The sequence below is a fragment of the Taudactylus pleione genome, unplaced genomic scaffold (genome assembly GCF_031769625.1).
Source record: "Taudactylus pleione unplaced genomic scaffold, aTauple2 ptg000090l, whole genome shotgun sequence".
Classification (NCBI taxonomy): domain Eukaryota; kingdom Metazoa; phylum Chordata; class Amphibia; order Anura; family Myobatrachidae; genus Taudactylus; species Taudactylus pleione.
The window spans coordinates 4824489-4841335 of record NW_028284492.1 but is presented as its reverse complement, the minus strand read 5'-3'; the positions used below and the strand labels follow the sequence as shown (position 1 = coordinate 4841335).

The 16847-nt window shown below is 44.6% G+C and overlaps 1 protein-coding gene and 1 non-coding gene across 2 annotated transcripts in view; one reads left to right on the top strand and one right to left on the bottom strand.

The window, feature by feature from the left end:
* NKAIN3 (sodium/potassium transporting ATPase interacting 3) overlaps positions 1 to 16847 on the bottom strand; it is a 674703-nt gene that overhangs the window by 180116 nt on the left and 477740 nt on the right. The gene's annotated exons all lie outside the window — the stretch shown is intronic.
* On the top strand, positions 2214 to 2320 carry LOC148527233 (U6 spliceosomal RNA). Its single transcript, XR_015878058.1, has one exon. It is a non-coding gene; the product is annotated as a U6 spliceosomal RNA (small nuclear RNA).

Below are 16847 nucleotides of genomic sequence, written 5' to 3'. Positions count from 1 at the left end.
GGGGTTGGGGAGAGTGGGCGGGAACGCCGTCTGGAAGGACGTTGACGGCGGAGTCTTGGCTGTCCCCCTAAAATATGTCAAAGAAATTGCGTTTAGTTTATGGACAAATCCGGGCAACCAAAAAAAAAAAAAAAAAATAGCAGTAGAATTAAAAAATCAGAAATAGAGGGGAAACATGCAGACGCAGATATGAGTACCAATAATACATAGAACAGACAGGAAAACATGCAGACGCAGATATGAGTACAAATAATAAATAGAACAGACAGGAAAACATGCAGACGCAGATATGAGTACAAATAATAAATAGAACAGACAGGAAAACATGCACACGCAGTTTGCCCCACAAACACAAACATTAAAACCACAATACATAACACTTACTTGCCAGGATCTGCAAGCGAAAGCATGCCAGCAAGCGGGGCGTTCGCCGTTGCAGGTCGGACCACCTGCGCTCCAGCTGCCCGATGTTGCGGCGTGAGCCGAAGGACCGCAGGCGGGACCGTACCTCCGCATACGCGGAGCGCTTCTGCCGGTTGGTCATGGGTTGAGGCTGGCTGGTGATCCGGCGATCCATGACCTCCGTAAGCACCAGCAGCTCACGCCTGGTGAATGCGGAGGCTCTCATGATGGCAATGGGGTTTTTCTTAAAAATCATTTTTGATAAAGTGTGTAAAAATTTTCTGATTGGCTAATGTATTTTGGAAATTAACAGGAGCAATTTTATTGGTTAGTGTATGAGTCATGTGTTCGACAGGGCCAGAAATCTCTGGAGAGTTAGGATAGGCTTGATGCAGTGACATGCGTAAGCAAATTTAAATAAAGAAATGAACCCAGGGAAATATGCGGGGATCCACAGCAATAGTACAATTGTTTAATTGTGGTTCACATGTTTTTTGAACAATAAAAGCGAATGTTTCATCCGTACGTATTCTGCGGGTAAACACAAACACGGACAAGAGTAAAGTTTCTTGCATTGTGTTGAAAAAAAACAAACAATTAAGCTAATTGATACATTGATTGGCATGATACGATTGATGGAGGTAGGCAGAATAAAGGAGCAGGTAATCGACATCTGACAAGGCCACTTCCTGTTTATACGTGTGCGTGCGTTCCTTTCAAGCCATTTCGGGGATGTACGCTCGCTATTTCGTACGCTCGTTAGTTAGAGGAGGGGTCGTCAGAGTTTAGGGAGGAAGTTTAGATGCGAACGAAAATACGAGCGAGCCATTGAATTTAAATATTTTTGTACGTACGCCTAACGTACGTGCGCCCGCTTGCGAGTGGGTCTGAATGAGGGCCAATGTTCCTTAGTGCAGATACCAACCCTTTTATCTATAAACAATATAGATTTTATTTACTCATTTACTGTACTATCCATGTCACATATGCATTCCTACACGCAGCTTGACGTATATAGAGATCTATTTACTAAGCCTTGAATGTAGATAAAGTGAACGGAGATAAAGTCTCAACCAATCAGATCCTAAGGGCGGGATGTAATAGAGACCGAACTGGCTTTGCCTTGTAAATGACTGTAACTTTAAAAAAATGATCGAGATCAGTCTGCATCCCGCACCTCCGGCAGACTCGATCTCTATTACATCCCGCCCTTACTGTCATTTTTCAAATACAGCCAGTGACATGGCAGTTAGGAGCTGATTGGTTCGGACTTTATCTCCATCCACTTTATCTCCATCCAAGGCTTAGTAATAGACCCCATAGCCTACTAAGGCATAGGAAGGCATGCTTCGCTGTATACTGCCTGCATTTGCTGAAGCTTAGAGCAGGGCTGACCCATGTGTAGAGGAGAGAGGAGAGGAGCCTGAGAGAGGGAAGTGGAGTAGCCAGTAGAGGGAAGTGAGAAACAGGAGGTGAAGGGAGAGTAGGAGCAGGAGACCAGGAGCCAGTAATGAGGAAAGCTATGAGCAACACCTCCACTTCTAGAAAAACCCCACTTTAGTAAATATACCCCCAGGAGTCAGATTTAGACAATTGGATTGCCATATACAGGATGTCATCTACACACTGTTACATTTGTGGCACAGTGTTATTCAAATGTGAGCAGGACCTGTAACACTCAGGGGCCTATTCATCAAGCGATAAATGGCCTGGTAACCATGCGGAAACGCATATTTAAGTTACTGGGCCATTCATCATCAGGGGCCTGAATCGATAGGACCCCCTTGGTATTCAGCAAACCCCGAAAACTGGTGCTCGCTTAGGCAGCACATACACTAAAATTGGAACGATACAGAGAAGATTAGCATGGCCCCCGTGCAAGGATGACACGCAAATTCATGAAGCGTTCCATATTTTTTACTAAAACATGGGACTTGGAGTTGGACGCTGAGCTAGGGAAGGCCTATTGGGTTAAATTATTTTGTATGGCACATGCTTGCTCTCCTAGTGTTGGTGTTCGGGAGACCCAATATAAGTTGATATCCCGCTGGTATAGGTCTCCGGACGTCCTTTCAAATGCCCCTGGCAACCCGTTCACATATGGTGGCAATGCTCTCTTCGCCCGTTTTGGTCAGAAGTCCTTAAACTTTCTGCAATTATAACTGGGGAACCGGTTCCATCTGATCAGTTGCTCTGGCTGTTCCACCTATCCCCGCCCCCATTTTGAGATATAAGAAGTCCCTGTTGTGCCATTTAAATAACGCAGCCTCGTCAGTTATCCCGGTAAAGTGGCGCTCCTCCTCTCCTCCAACAGTAAGGGACTGGTTTGATAGATTTGACCTCTACATGGAGATGGAAGATATCTTGTCTTCTATAGAAGAGAACTACACAACCTTTAGGGATAAATGGTATCATTGGCTAGACTTCAAGGATTCGTCCACCTTTAAGAATATTATTGCAGCACATCCTTCCTAAGCCTTTTAATAGTTTGCAGCACCCTCGGGGTTCATAATTTGACTGACCCTTAGATTTAAATAGGGGGAGCTGCTTATCCGTTGATTGCTTTTGCTGAGCCCGGAGTTGTACTTATTTATTTTTATTTCTTTATTTATTTTATTTTTGTTTATATATTTTATATTCATTTTGGTTTGTTTGTTTTTAATTTTTGTGTATTGTGTTTTTTTTGTTATATTTTATATGTATGTAATTGGTGAAATGTATGTGATCTCTATGTTTGCTTCTAATTATAAGCAAATTAATCAATAAAAACCAATTTGCACTAAACTCTGAAAACTGAAAGTTTAAGCTGCATCCTGCCACAAAAAAGAAAAAGAAACATTGGCCCTCATTCAGACCCACTCGCAAGCGGGCGCACGTACGTTAGGCGTACGTACAAAAATATTTAAATTCAATGGCTCGCTCGTATTTTCGTTCGCATCTAAAATTCCTCCCTAAACTCTGACGACCCCTCCTCTAACTAACGAGCGTACGAAATAGCGAGCGTACATCCCCGAAATGGCTTGAAAGGAACGCACGCACAAGTATAAACAGGAAGTGGCCTTGTCAGATGTCGATTACCTGCTCCTTTATTCTGCCTACCTCCATCAATCGTATCATGCCAATCAATGTATCAATTAGCTTAATTGTTTGTTTTTTTTCAACACAATGCAAGAAACTTTACTCTTGTCCATGTTTGTGTTTACCCGCAGAATACGTACGGATGAAACATTCGCTTTTATTGTTCAAAAAACATGTGAACCACAATTAAACAATTGTACTATTGCTGTGGATCCCCGCATATTTCCCTGGGTTCATTTCTTTATTTAAATTTGCTTACGCATGTCACTACATCAAGCCTATCCTAACTCTCCAGAGATTTCTGGCCCTGTCGAACACATGACTCATACACTAACCAATAAAATTGCTCCTGTTAATTTCCAAAATACATTAGCCAATCAGAAAATTTTTACACACTTTATCAAAAATGATTTTTAAGAAAAACCCCATTGCCATCATGAGAGCCTCCGCATTCACCAGGCGTGAGCTGCTGGTGCTTACGGAGGTCATGGATCGCCGGATCACCAGCCAGCCTCAACCCATGACCAACCGGCAGAAGCGCTCCGCGTATGCGGAGGTACGGTCCCGCCTGCGGTCCTTCGGCTCACGCCGCAACATCGGGCAGCTGGAGCGCAGGTGGTCCGACCTGCAACGGAGAATGCCCCGCTTGCTGGCATGCTTTCGCATGCAGATCCTGGCAAGTAAGTGTTATGTATTGTGGTTTTGATGTTTGTGTTTGTGGGGCAAACTGCGTGTGCATGTTTTCCTGTCTGTTCTATTTATTATTTGTACTCATATCTGCGTGTGCATGTTTTCCTGTCTGTTCTATTTATTATTTGTACTCATATCTGCGTGTGCATGTTTTCCTGTCTGTTCTATTTATTATTTGTACTCATATCTGCGTCTGCATGTTTTCCTGTCTGTTCTATTTATTATTTGTACTCATATCTGCGTGTGCATGTTTTCCTGTCTGTTCTATTTATTATTTGTACTCATATCTGCGTCTGCATGTTTTCCTGTCTGTTCTATTTATTATTTGTACTCATATCTGCGTGTGCATGTTTTCCTGTCTGTTCTATTTATTATTTGTACTCATATCTGCGTCTGCATGTTTTCCTGTCTGTTCTATTTATTATTTGTACTCATATCTGCGTGTGCATGTTTTCCTGTCTGTTCTATTTATTATTTGTACTCATATCTGCGTCTGCATGTTTTCCTGTCTGTTCTATTTATTATTTGTACTCATATCTGCGTCTGCATGTTTTCCTGTCTGTTCTATTTATTATTTGTACTCATATCTGCGTCTGCATGTTTTCCTGTCTGTTCTATTTATTATTTGTACTCATATCTGCGTCTGCATGTTTCCCCTCTATTTCTGATTTTTTAATTCTACTGTTTTTTTTTTTTTTTTTGTTTGGTTGCCCGGATTTGTCCATAAACTAAACGCAATTTCTTTGACATATTTTAGGGGGACAGCCAAGACTCCCCCGTCAACGTCCGTTCAGACGGCGTTCCCGCCCACTCTCCCCAACCCCCAGCCAACACTCCACCCCAAATCTTTCCCCTATTCCCCACTCCTCCCCATCCTTCCCAGACCCTCTCCCGGAAATGTCGGGCCTCCTTCCCCTCCGTCCCACTTCCCCCTCTCCTCCACCCACCCCTCTTCCAATTACCCCCTCCCCGGAGTCCACCATAACTCCGCCCCATTCTTTGGGGAATGACGGATCCTCCGAGGAGGATCATGGAGGTTTGGCCGGAGCTCCCGATTTGTCTCCCGGTATGTTTTTTTAATTTTTTTTTAAAGCACAAACTGTTTGTATGTAATCATGTGTCGTGCCTTTCTTCGTGTTTTTGTGGCTTGACTTTTGTTGATTGTGAAGGTTTGCCTTTACCTCTTCCTGGTGATTTAAGCATACACATATCATACCTGTGGGAATTTGTACCTAGGCCTTGTATTTTTGCCAGCCCACCCTTTTTATTTTTGTTTTTGGGTTTAGGAGTGATTTGTTTTTTTTTTTTAATTTTTCTGTGGATTCCCTATTGTTGTATTAACCCACACACTTTTCTCACCCACAGAGGAACAGAGGCGTCGGCAAGAGGTGGCGGATGTTGTGGGGCACATGCGCCAACATGTAATCGGCCTTCTGGTGGCCCTCGACCGGCTGTCTGGCCTCCTTCGGCATTAGTTTTTTTTTTTTGGTTCTATTTTCCAAATAAATTTATTTAGACAAATATCCGTTGTGGCTCATTTTTAAAAACCAAAACCAAGATAGTTTAGCCTGACATAAGTAGACTGTTCCTGCAAGGATTTCCCATTTTTAAAAGTTAGATTGTGTTTTGTCTTTGTATGTCAAACAGACACCAGAAACACATCACAGTAACAATGTCATTTCCCTTTTTGGGTGTAGTGTCAATTACAGATTTCTACATTTTCCAGGTTCCTACTTGGTGCGCAAGCTGCTTAGGCCAATCTTACAAATCCCAAGGTTGTGCCAGGCTTCCTTTTGGTGTGGATTGGGAAGCTGAAAACATATTTCAGTTTTGCTCAACTGGCGTCAGTACTGGTTTACCCCTTAGTCAAATGTAACTTGTGTTAACCTGGTTACACTTGCTGTTAACGTCCCAAAAAAGGAAGACCATTTCACTCTTCAAACATTTATTTACAACATAACAGAGAAAACAAATTGGTCACTCCCAGAAAAAATACACAGTGATAAATTCAAATACAACACATACCAAGAAATAATTAAATAAAAACACAAAATCAAGAACTGGTTGACGAAGGACCATGCCAACATGATTCCACAAACATGGCGTTGCGATATGGGTTCCAGAATATATGCCCAAAAGGACCAGATCCAGGTTTGGTAAGGGTAGCAGGAAGTAGTGAGCGTTGGAGTGCCAAAGCTTATGTGAACAAACAGAAGATGGTGAGAAAAATAAAAATAAATTAGATGTTCGCCAAAAAACACAAACACATTAGGTATAAACACTGGAGTTTTGTTCAAACTTACCTAAAAAATCTGGCCACCACATCATCACGTATGGCCCCCCCACATACTGACCTTCGACCAACCTCGGGGGGGCCATCCTCAGGTAAGGCATCCTCTGGCTGCATTGGGACACCACTCCTTATGGCAATGTTGTGAAATATCCCACACAGGACCACAATTTTCGACACCATATCGGCACATACATGAGCTCGCCACCAGAGCGGTGGAGGCATCTGAATCGGCCTTTTAAAAGGCCGATACAGCGCTCCACCACTTGCCTGGTGGCTGTAAGTGCGGAATTATACGCACTTTGTGGCCCTGGTGTGGGAGCCAAATAAGGAGTGAGCAGCCAGGACATGCAAGGGTATCCACTGTCTCCTGTGAACAAAAATAGACCACATCAGGAACACTGTGTATCAAGCTTAACATTGTTATGTACTAAAGGTCTCCACTTACCCAGAAGCCACGCATCACCAGCTTGTAGGTTGGTTAATTTCTGCCATATCCCTGATTGCCGGATGACGAAGGAGTCATGAGCACTTCCGGGTAATTTAGCATTCAGGGACAGGATCTGGAGGGAGGCATCACATACCACCATTACATTCAGGGAGTGATAGTGTTTCCTGTTTCTAAATATTGCCTCCAGCCGTGCTGGAGGCTGAAGTGGTATGTGAGTACCATCCACAACCCCTATGATGTGTGGGAAGCCAGCTATTTGGTAAAAATTGGCCTTGGCCACACTAAGGGCACCCATATCCAAAGGCATTTTAATAAAATGATGGAGGTGCTTGAAAAGTGCCTCCATCACTGCCCTCAGGATCCGGGAAAAGGAGGATTGGGAGATGCCCGCCACTATTCCCACCGTTGTTTGAAACGATCCTGAGGCACAGAAATGTAACACCGCCATAAATTGCGTCAGTGGTGGTATTGCTGTTGGACTGTCAATTTGCCGCTCAAGATCACTTTCTATTAATGAGAGAGTGTCTATGATGATTTTGGGAGGTAGACGGTAGCGTCTTAAAACCTCATCATCGGGCATTCCAAAAAGGGTGACACGTGTTCGAAATATCTGGGGCCTTGCATGCCTACGATGCCTACGCCTGGGACGAGTTTGAGGTTGGTCGTCTTCCGGGAGCAGGGCCAGAACAATTCGCCCCAGATCTACCTGAAATTCAAAGTTTACAATGTAAGGCTTTTGACCCACCCCAAAAGTAAGAAAAAACAACTTAGCTTTCTGAGACCATCCATAGCTGCTTACATGCCGGGGTATTGTCATGATACGTATAAACTGTAAAAAAGCCAACAATGAGACTTCAAAAATTTAGAGGGTGTTTTTTTTGTTTAAAAATTGTTGCAAGCCAACACAGAAAATAGCGGAAACACACATTTGGCCATCGATGAAAACGACATTGCACACCGTACGTCAAATAGGGTTCAAATGGACCCAAAAAATGGAAAAGGGAAAAGCAAAACTGGATTATATGATGAATAAGCCGTCAAAAATGCGGTAATTAATTCGCAAATGCAAGTCGCTACACCAACAGTCAAAAATGCGGTAATTAATTCGCAAATGCAAGTCGCTACACCAACAGTCAAAAATGCGGTAATTAATTCGCAAATGCAAGTCGCTACACCAACAGTCAAAAATGCGGTAATTAATTCGCAAATGCAAGTCGCTACACCAACAGTCAAAAATGCGGTAATTAATTCGCAAATGCAAGACAAAAAATGGACTTACCCAACTCGAATATATAAGATTTCCACAAAAAACTTCTTTGGGTCCGAAAACCAAAAAAAACTAAAAAAGATGAAATGAGTGTTAAACAAATTAACGAACCACAAAACAGAAGAATACACCAATTGGCCACAAATTTGAATGCACAAAACTTACCAAATCAGCAAAGGATGTGGAAAAAATGAAAAAAATGCGAACGGAAAAACCAAAGAAATGTAGCAAAAACAAACAAAAAACCAACTCTGCCAAATCCTCCAACCGCAAACAACCAAATCCAAACCACTTAACCGACAACACTCCAACAACCCCACCTCGACTCCACACACACCAAGCCATAAATAGTGTTTATTTTCCCGCACAAATTAAGGATGAATCATAGGGACGCACAATCAATGATGCGGCCGCAAACTAAGGACGCATGTATAAATACGTCACGAAATCACATAGAATTTCTGGATGATTTCATGCTGGAAGCAGAGACATGGCTTCAAACCAGGGAAACAATGGTCAAAATTGCGGCGGTAAGGCCTTCATGCATTTTGTGTCAATGATTCTTTTAAAACATAATATTGTGCAAGTTGTGAAGTGGCTAAATCTGCATATTTACCCAAATAGGTGAGGAGGATGACATGGAAGAGACTGCTGGCCCCAGTCAACCCGCCAAAGCTGGCAAAAAAAAAAGGCAGCCACATTTCACAAGCAAGGAGATGGAGGTTTTGATCCAGAAGTGCGTTGACATCCTGCCCCAGGCAGCCAGGAATATGAGCCAAAGCCAGAAGTGGAGAATGTGGGAGGAGGTCGCCGTTGCTGTCAATAGGGTGGGTGATTATGTCCGTCTAGCCCGGGATGTCAAACGGCGGTAAGTAAACACTTTCCCATCCTATAAACAAACCCCATTGTAAAAAAAAGGATAATGGTTCCAATTTCATTCCACAGATGGGCAGACTTCAAATATCGTCTCAAACAAAAACTTGCCGACAGGGCTAGGCATGCAAGGGGGACAGGTGGGGGTCCCACCCCTGTGTCATTGGAGTTGACAGACTTAGAAGAGATGGCACAGGGGTGTGTGCAGGCTGTGGAGGTGTTTGGCGTGTCCAACATGGATACGGACATGCCAGACTTTGCGGCTCCTCATGTTGGCCAAGGTAAGTCTTGTGATGTCACCAACTCAGAAATGCTATTGTGCCAATATGTAGATTCTAATGTGAGTCTTTTCTCCAAATTCCTAACAGAGACAGAGGCGGATGAGTCTGCTCCAGAGGGGAGCCTTGGGCGCAGAATTTCTGCTGGCTCTGCAGGGGAGGAACCAGTACATCCGGCTGAGGACCCTGCAGAAGCCAGTCCAGGGCGTGCCCCCTCGCAGGCAGTGGGCCTCCTCACAGAACTCAATTTTAAATCGGATTGCCATACGGAGATTCTGCAGAGGATGGACGCCAGTCTGCTACGGGTGGCTGAGGCCCTGGAGCAAAATGCTGCGGCCAACGTGACCATTGGTCAGGCCCTGGCGGAAAATACCAGGGCCAACATCCGAATCGCCGATGCCCTGGAGCAGCTCGTTCGCCAGCACATGGTGGAGCCGACCTCCCTTCCTGCCGGAACATCCGGATCCTCCACCTCTGGCACAACATCAGCCAATCCTCCAAATGTGCCTAGCCCTGTGCCTAGTCCAGAGGCCACAACATCTGCCTCTGGACAGGCCAGCCCGATGGCATCCCGGACCCGGTCTGGCGCCCACCCTCACCCAGCCAAACGGGCGCGAAAACGGTGACAGCAATGGCGACTTTTCCCACACTCCTTCTGTGCTTGGCTCATATTCCTTTCTGGTCAAAACTTCCCTCTCCTTTCTTGTGAAATGTTTTTAAATTTTGTATTTACGCTTATGTTAGTAGTTATGTTATTTTTTTTTTTGGATCAAATATCTTGGCCACAAAAAAAGGCAATACAATATTAGGCCAATTTGTTTGTGTGTAAACAATAAATTAAAAACAAAACACTGACATTGTATTGTGACATTATTGTACAAATGGGTTACATTTAATCCTGGCCTTAAACGCAAAAACTGACCCTCTTTAAAAAAAAAAAAGGCCTCTTTAAGGAACGTTTAAAAAATCACATAGCGATGCAAATTCTACAGTAAACCAAAAAAAAGGGGAGCAAATTAAAAGATGATGACATTATTGTTACAATAGGCCATAACCACCAAATTGTGGCCAAAATAAAACCCCAAAAATGTACGCTAATTGATTGTGTAATCATGACATTAGCAGCTCTGATTTCCACCTGCGTACGCTTTTGTGCTATCCCAAAAAACTGCTTTCCAAACACATACCAAGCCGGATTTCAATCCAACACTAATTACTTTACTGACCAGCCGCGATTAATCGCTGCACCATCGTGGAGTCCCGGGACGGAGGAGAAGGCCATCGCCAATGTGGTCGAGTAATCCTGACCCTAAGCTGTGCGAGCATTTTGAAGGGAAAGCGGATGTTTCAGTGACGTATGAGACGATCCGAACACATTTGACGTTCGCATCTGCTAATGTATGTACGCCCCAAAAACGCCTCGCCACGCCTGCGTTTTTTCATCTCCACCCCCGTCAACACCCAAAAACGCCCTGTTCTGTCAATCACATTTGGCATGTCACTTCCTGTACGCTATTTTAGGAACGAGAGAAAAAAAGCTCGCAATCTGCCGTACGCACATGCGCAGTGTAACACTGACGCATGCGCGGTTAGTCAACATCGGAACGCAACGAGCGTACTGTTGTTAACGTGCGGCTCTGAATGAGGGCCATTGTCTCCCACTCATCCATCGATGGCGGAGAATCACTGCTTCTTTGCCATGGATGGCAAAATTAGTTAACATCAACCGGCTACCATCTGTGTTTTGAAAACATCGATGGTTGATGGCCATCAATAGGCCAGCTGAGTCTGCTCTCCGGGCATCTCCTGGGGGTCAGATAATAAAAGTCGGAAAGAGTGATGTAAAAGAGAAAAATGTTTCATATTGTTTATAGAATATTGCTGATTCTATGGGGGTTTTTTAAATTTAGAACTAATGTGCCATGTGTTGTACATTTTATACCAGTGTTTCCCAACCTCAGTACTCCAATGCCCCTAACAGTAAAGTTTATAACGATATCCATGCTTGAGCACAGATTTCTTAATTGGTATCACAGTCATTTTGATTAGCCATTTGTGCTCAAACAGGGATATCCTTAAAATCTGGATTGTTAAGGGGCTTTACACTGCACTATAACCCTGTATTATACTCAGGGGCGCCAAGAGGGGGGGAGCGGGTACTTTTTACCCGGGCCTGTTGAAGGGGCCCAGCAGGGGCCCAGGTCCTGCAGCCTGCCCCCGCATTAGTTTGGGCAGGGAGAGAGAGGACTGACTGCTGCTGAAGTAGCCTCTCTCCCCAGCCCAGCACACACGCAGCTGTCACGCTACTTGCTGTGAGAGAGGCTGCTGCAGCAGCAGTCAGTTCTCTCTCTCCCTGCGTTATATGCGGGAGGGGAGAACGATTGTGCCCCCACCCCCAAACACCTGCACCCTCTGTGCGGCGTGCGCGGCCGCTTTTGTGTCGGCAGCCCTTATTATACTCCATATGCCTTGCTAGTGCTGAAGCAGAGCTCGTATATATCCTGTGAAGGCTCTCCTAAACACGTTGACTTCAATTTGAGGGGGTGGGGCCGCCGGCAGCAGCAAGCAGGGAGGTGCCTGGAGCATCATATGGACATATTACCCAGCATTGGGGGCGGAGTGGGGTGCGTGATTGCATCATTTTGGGCCCGTCCTGCTACACAATGCCAAGATAACACTTGATGTACAAAGTAATATTATGTGTTGCATAAGTTTCATATTATTTTTCATTGAACTAATATGCTTTGCTTGTAGCCTTACTTTTTACTTAATCTACATATACAGTAGCTTTTGGGTTTGAGGAGAGCGGTTCTGCATGTGCACCACTCCTCCTAAAGGAAGGTTATGACGGAGAGCTTCCACATCCACACTCTTTCTCTACGGTACAATATATAAAAAGAAAATGGAATGAATTTCAGCTGCTATATAGCCGTTGTACCTACTGTATCCTGTTGTGAACTGGCAGTACTAACTTGCAATACACTGTGCACAAACCATCTGAGACTTAGACAGTGATGAATGATGAGTAAGACCAGCTGCTTGCAAGTGCGATGGACCACCTGACCTGCACCCATTTTTAAGCTTGGGATAGACAATTACTAAATGCAACAGGACAGAGTAATTCTCACACAATGAACATTAGGGGTCCATTCATCATCACTTACTGTCCCGTCACACATGCGGAAATGCTAGTTTCCACATATTTTTGGGCCATTCATCATCAGGGGTCCGATAGCACCATCTGCTATTCAGGAAAACTCAGGAGTTTGCCTGCGAGAGCATGTGCCATCTTCAAATGGCGCTGGTTCTTGGAGCCCCGCCCCTTCCTATCTGAAGGACTACCGGGGATGCGAAGAGGGATCTGAACAGATCCCTCCGCCACCTCCTCACTGCGTGACCTCAGGTCACACATGCGCAGAAGCCGACGACAGGAGAGATAAGTAACGCTGCTACAGAAGTAGCATTATTACTGATCCCAGGGACAGCTGCATTTCAGAGCAGCTGTCCTTGCACGGAAGCAATGCTGAATTGGTCTGGTGACAAGTATCCTCTGTGACGAGATTAATTATCAGGAGGCATCTGACCCCCAATGATGAATAGATCCCTAGATGTTAGCCACTACTGGCCAGTGGACCAAAAATAAATAAATACCAGAACAAAGTAATATTAATTGGGAGCACCCAGTTAGTTGTGAGTTAGCTTGTGTGACCAGTTTTGCAATTCCATACTCGCATTGCTTTTCCAAATGAAAATCAAGTTTTTTTTATGTGAACCCCCTGGGGGTGTGAAAAGGTAGGGAAAATCTTTACTCAAGGGAAAAATGTCAGGACACAGAGCAGAACCACTTGGACACCCCACTAATGGCTAATTAAGCATTTGGAAGCTTAATTGGCCCAATAATTAGATATCATTTTTTGCGCATTTAAAAAAAATATGGCCTCAACTTTTTCGTCAGTTTATGCACACCAAATTTAATTGAAGTATATTTTAAAATGAAACAATTTATTTTTGAAAAAACTTAGGGCCTGATTCAGACCCACTCGCGAGCGGCTGTCCGCTCGCAAGTGGGTCGATGTTCTTCACTGAGCATGCGCACGACGGAGGGAGCTCCGTCGTGCGCATGCGCCAGACGCGACGAGTGAAGGAAAGTCCTTCGCTCGTTGTGTCTGATCAAAGGGGGCGTGCTGTCGATGTTGATTGACAGCACGCCCCCTTTGGTGGGCGTGCCGGGGGCGTGCCTCCCTGACGGGGGCGTTCCTACGGGAACGCCTCCCGTCAGAAGCCGGCCCACTGACATCACTAGTGATGTCAGTGGGAGTGATTTTGGCTCTGATAGAGCCAAAATCACTCCGGAGCTTGGGGTTGAAAACCTCAACCGCAGGCTCCGGCTCGCAGTTTCGATGGTCGCGATGGTCACAACCATCGCGGCCATCAAAATGCACGCTCGTATAGGCTGTGGGTGGTGACCCACAGCTATACGAGCGTCCAGGAGGACGCTCCATTTTCATGGAGGGCGGCCCTCATTCAGAGCGTGCGCTCTGCTCAGAGCGTACGGCTCTGAATGAGGGCCTTAAAGTGGACTCAAATGACCACCTTTTTCCTTTTTTTTTTGTCTTTTTTCATGCCTTCTTCTAATGTGAATGTGAAGCAAAAGCAGAACTTTGAAGATTGTATGGCTGATCCTGGGAGCAGAGCAAAGGTGTAACGTTAGTTACTGCTTTTTTTTACCGTTGCTACTAACTAGGGATGAGCGGGTTCGGATCTAAGAGATCCGAACACCTGAATTTGGGGGATCCGGGGTGATCCGCGCGCAGCTCAGATCTCCCTGCCTGCCTGCCTGCCGCCTGTCACGACTCTCAGCCAATCAATCGGCGTTAAACCCATTGAAAACAGCACAAAAGAAGAAAAGAAGATGGCACCCATCATCCCCCGCCGCCTGACACCGCCGGCACCCCCCGCTGCCGACACCCCCACTAGCAGCATCCCCCGCTGCCGACACTACTGCCCAACGTACTGAGGACACCGTCAGCAACCCCCACACTGCCGACAATCCCACACTGAGGACACCACCAGCACCCCCTAAACTGCAGACACTGTGGACGCCGCCGGCACCCCTGCTCTGCCGACACCACCGGGACCTGCATTGAGAACACCCCTGCACTGCCGACACAGTCAGCAAACCTGCAATGAGGACACCGCTGGCACCCCGCACTGCCGACACTTCACTGAGGACACTGCCAGCACCGCAGCACTGCCATTCCATGTACCGAGGACACCGTCAGCAACCCCGCTCTGCCGACACTGCTGTCACAGTAAGTGCACTAGTGATGTATCCAACCCACACTGTATAACACACTGTATCCGTGTTGGAAATTAGAAACTGAACTGCCACATGTTAGTGCCGCCCATTGTGTCACTTAGCTTGGTCAGCCAGCTAGATGGATGCAACCTTCTGGCCTTAACTAGATGAAGCAAATAATATTGTGAGGTGGTCAAAATTGATTGGAAATTACTGGAAATAAATGTTATTGAGGTAAATTGTACTGTAGGAACAAAAACAGGCCCATTTTATATGATTTTAGCTGTTTTTATGATTCTTTAAGAAAAAATCCAGATCCAAAACCAAAACACGAAAACAAAACATGGAGGTGAGGTTTTGGCAAAACCAATCCAGATCCAAAACCAAAACACGGGGGTCGGCGCACATCTCTACTACTTAAGCTGCATACACACGTAAAGATTTTCTGTCCAACCACCCAACTAGTTGAGTGGTTGGAATGAAAATCTGGTAAGGTATGAAAGCAAATGACAATCAGCAATTTACTCCCAAACGCTGGAAAATGGACAAAAACTGTTGTTTGAACAAATTGATTAGATCAAGCATTTAACAAACTTGTCTGAACGACCATTTTCATCTGTTTTCTGGCATTTAGGAGCAAATTGCTGATCATCAGTTACTCCCATACGTTACCAGATTTTCATTCCATCCAATCAACTAGTTGGGTGGTTGGACAGAAATCTTTACGTGTGTATGCAGCTTAACTCAGAATCAGACCCTTTATTGGTGAGTAAAGCTGGGCATACACTCTACAATTATCTGTCAGATATCTCTCCAATCTGTCTGGTGGGAAGGAAAATCTTGTCTGTTTTCTAGTGTTTGGGAGCAAATTTTTATTGTTACTTGCTCCCATACATTACCAGATTTTCATTCCAACCAACCAGATTGGACAGATATCTGACAGATAATTAGACACATCTGCAAAATTGCCTATACTGCAGCAAAACGGAACATGTGCAACTTCTCTCATCTCATCATTTACAGGAACACTTCTCCTGAGCCAGGATATCTAAGCACATCACACACAACAACATTTTGGGGGCCTTGGAGCACTAAAATCCTCATTATTATTTTATTTATTTATAGTTTCTTATGTAGCGCAGCATATTCCGTTGCGCTTTACAATTGTAAACATTAATAGAACAAAATGGGTAATAACAGACAGATATGTAGGTAGGAATGTTATGTCATTTTAGTCTGAATTTTAGTAGAACATACCTAATAAAAAATGACTGTGTATATACTGCTTTAATAAATAGCAACTGATAAGGCACAGAACATAAAGCTAGATTGGAGCAAATGCATCTAAGGCAACAAAAAAACAAACCTTGTGCTGCTCATCAGTATTGAAAAATGGGAACATCTCCTGAGACTCTCTATGGAAATCGGAGAATATTAGCAATCCAGACTGTAAATGTAATAGCTCACTGACCTTTAAATCACTCTATTAACCTCAACATCAGATACAATGATTCATTGCTCAGAACATATTTTAAGTGTAGCATATTCAGGGCCAAAAAGTAGGATTTACAGATGCTTGTTTAAAAAAAAAAAAAAAAAAAGAGTACCACAATAGTTTTAGGCGTCTATTTACTAAGCTGTGTTAGGAGATAAAGTGAGTGGTAATAAGGTACCAGCCAATCAGCTCCTAACTGTCATTTTTCAAACACAGCCTGTGAGATGACAGTTGGGAGCTGATTGGCTGGCACCTTATCACTTTCTTATCACTTTTCACTCTGTCTCCTAACACTGCTTAGTAAATAGAGCCCTTTATCTCCTAACACAGTTTAGAAAATAGACTCCTTAGTTTTATAATTGCTCTCCCATGGGGCTGATATGGAGTTGGGCGGACTGGCCATCTGGCAAGTCTTGCAAATGCCAGAAGGGCAGATGAAGAGATGGGCCGGTCTGCCGTGCAAATGCCTGGCTTAGCATCTCTGTCTGCCATGCTGTGCCCAGCAAGCATACTTAGACAGGAGCTTTCCCCGAGGCTACACCCCTGTAACCTGCAGGAACAGGGATGCCGAGGCCGGAGTATAGCCCCAGTGCATCCCTGATATAGAACTTTTTTGTGCATACACTTCATCATGCTTAGAGAGTCAGAACCGAAGGATGGAGGGGGGCATGTAATCATTGACCAAGTACAGTAAGGGTGTTCCATACATACCACATTAACGATA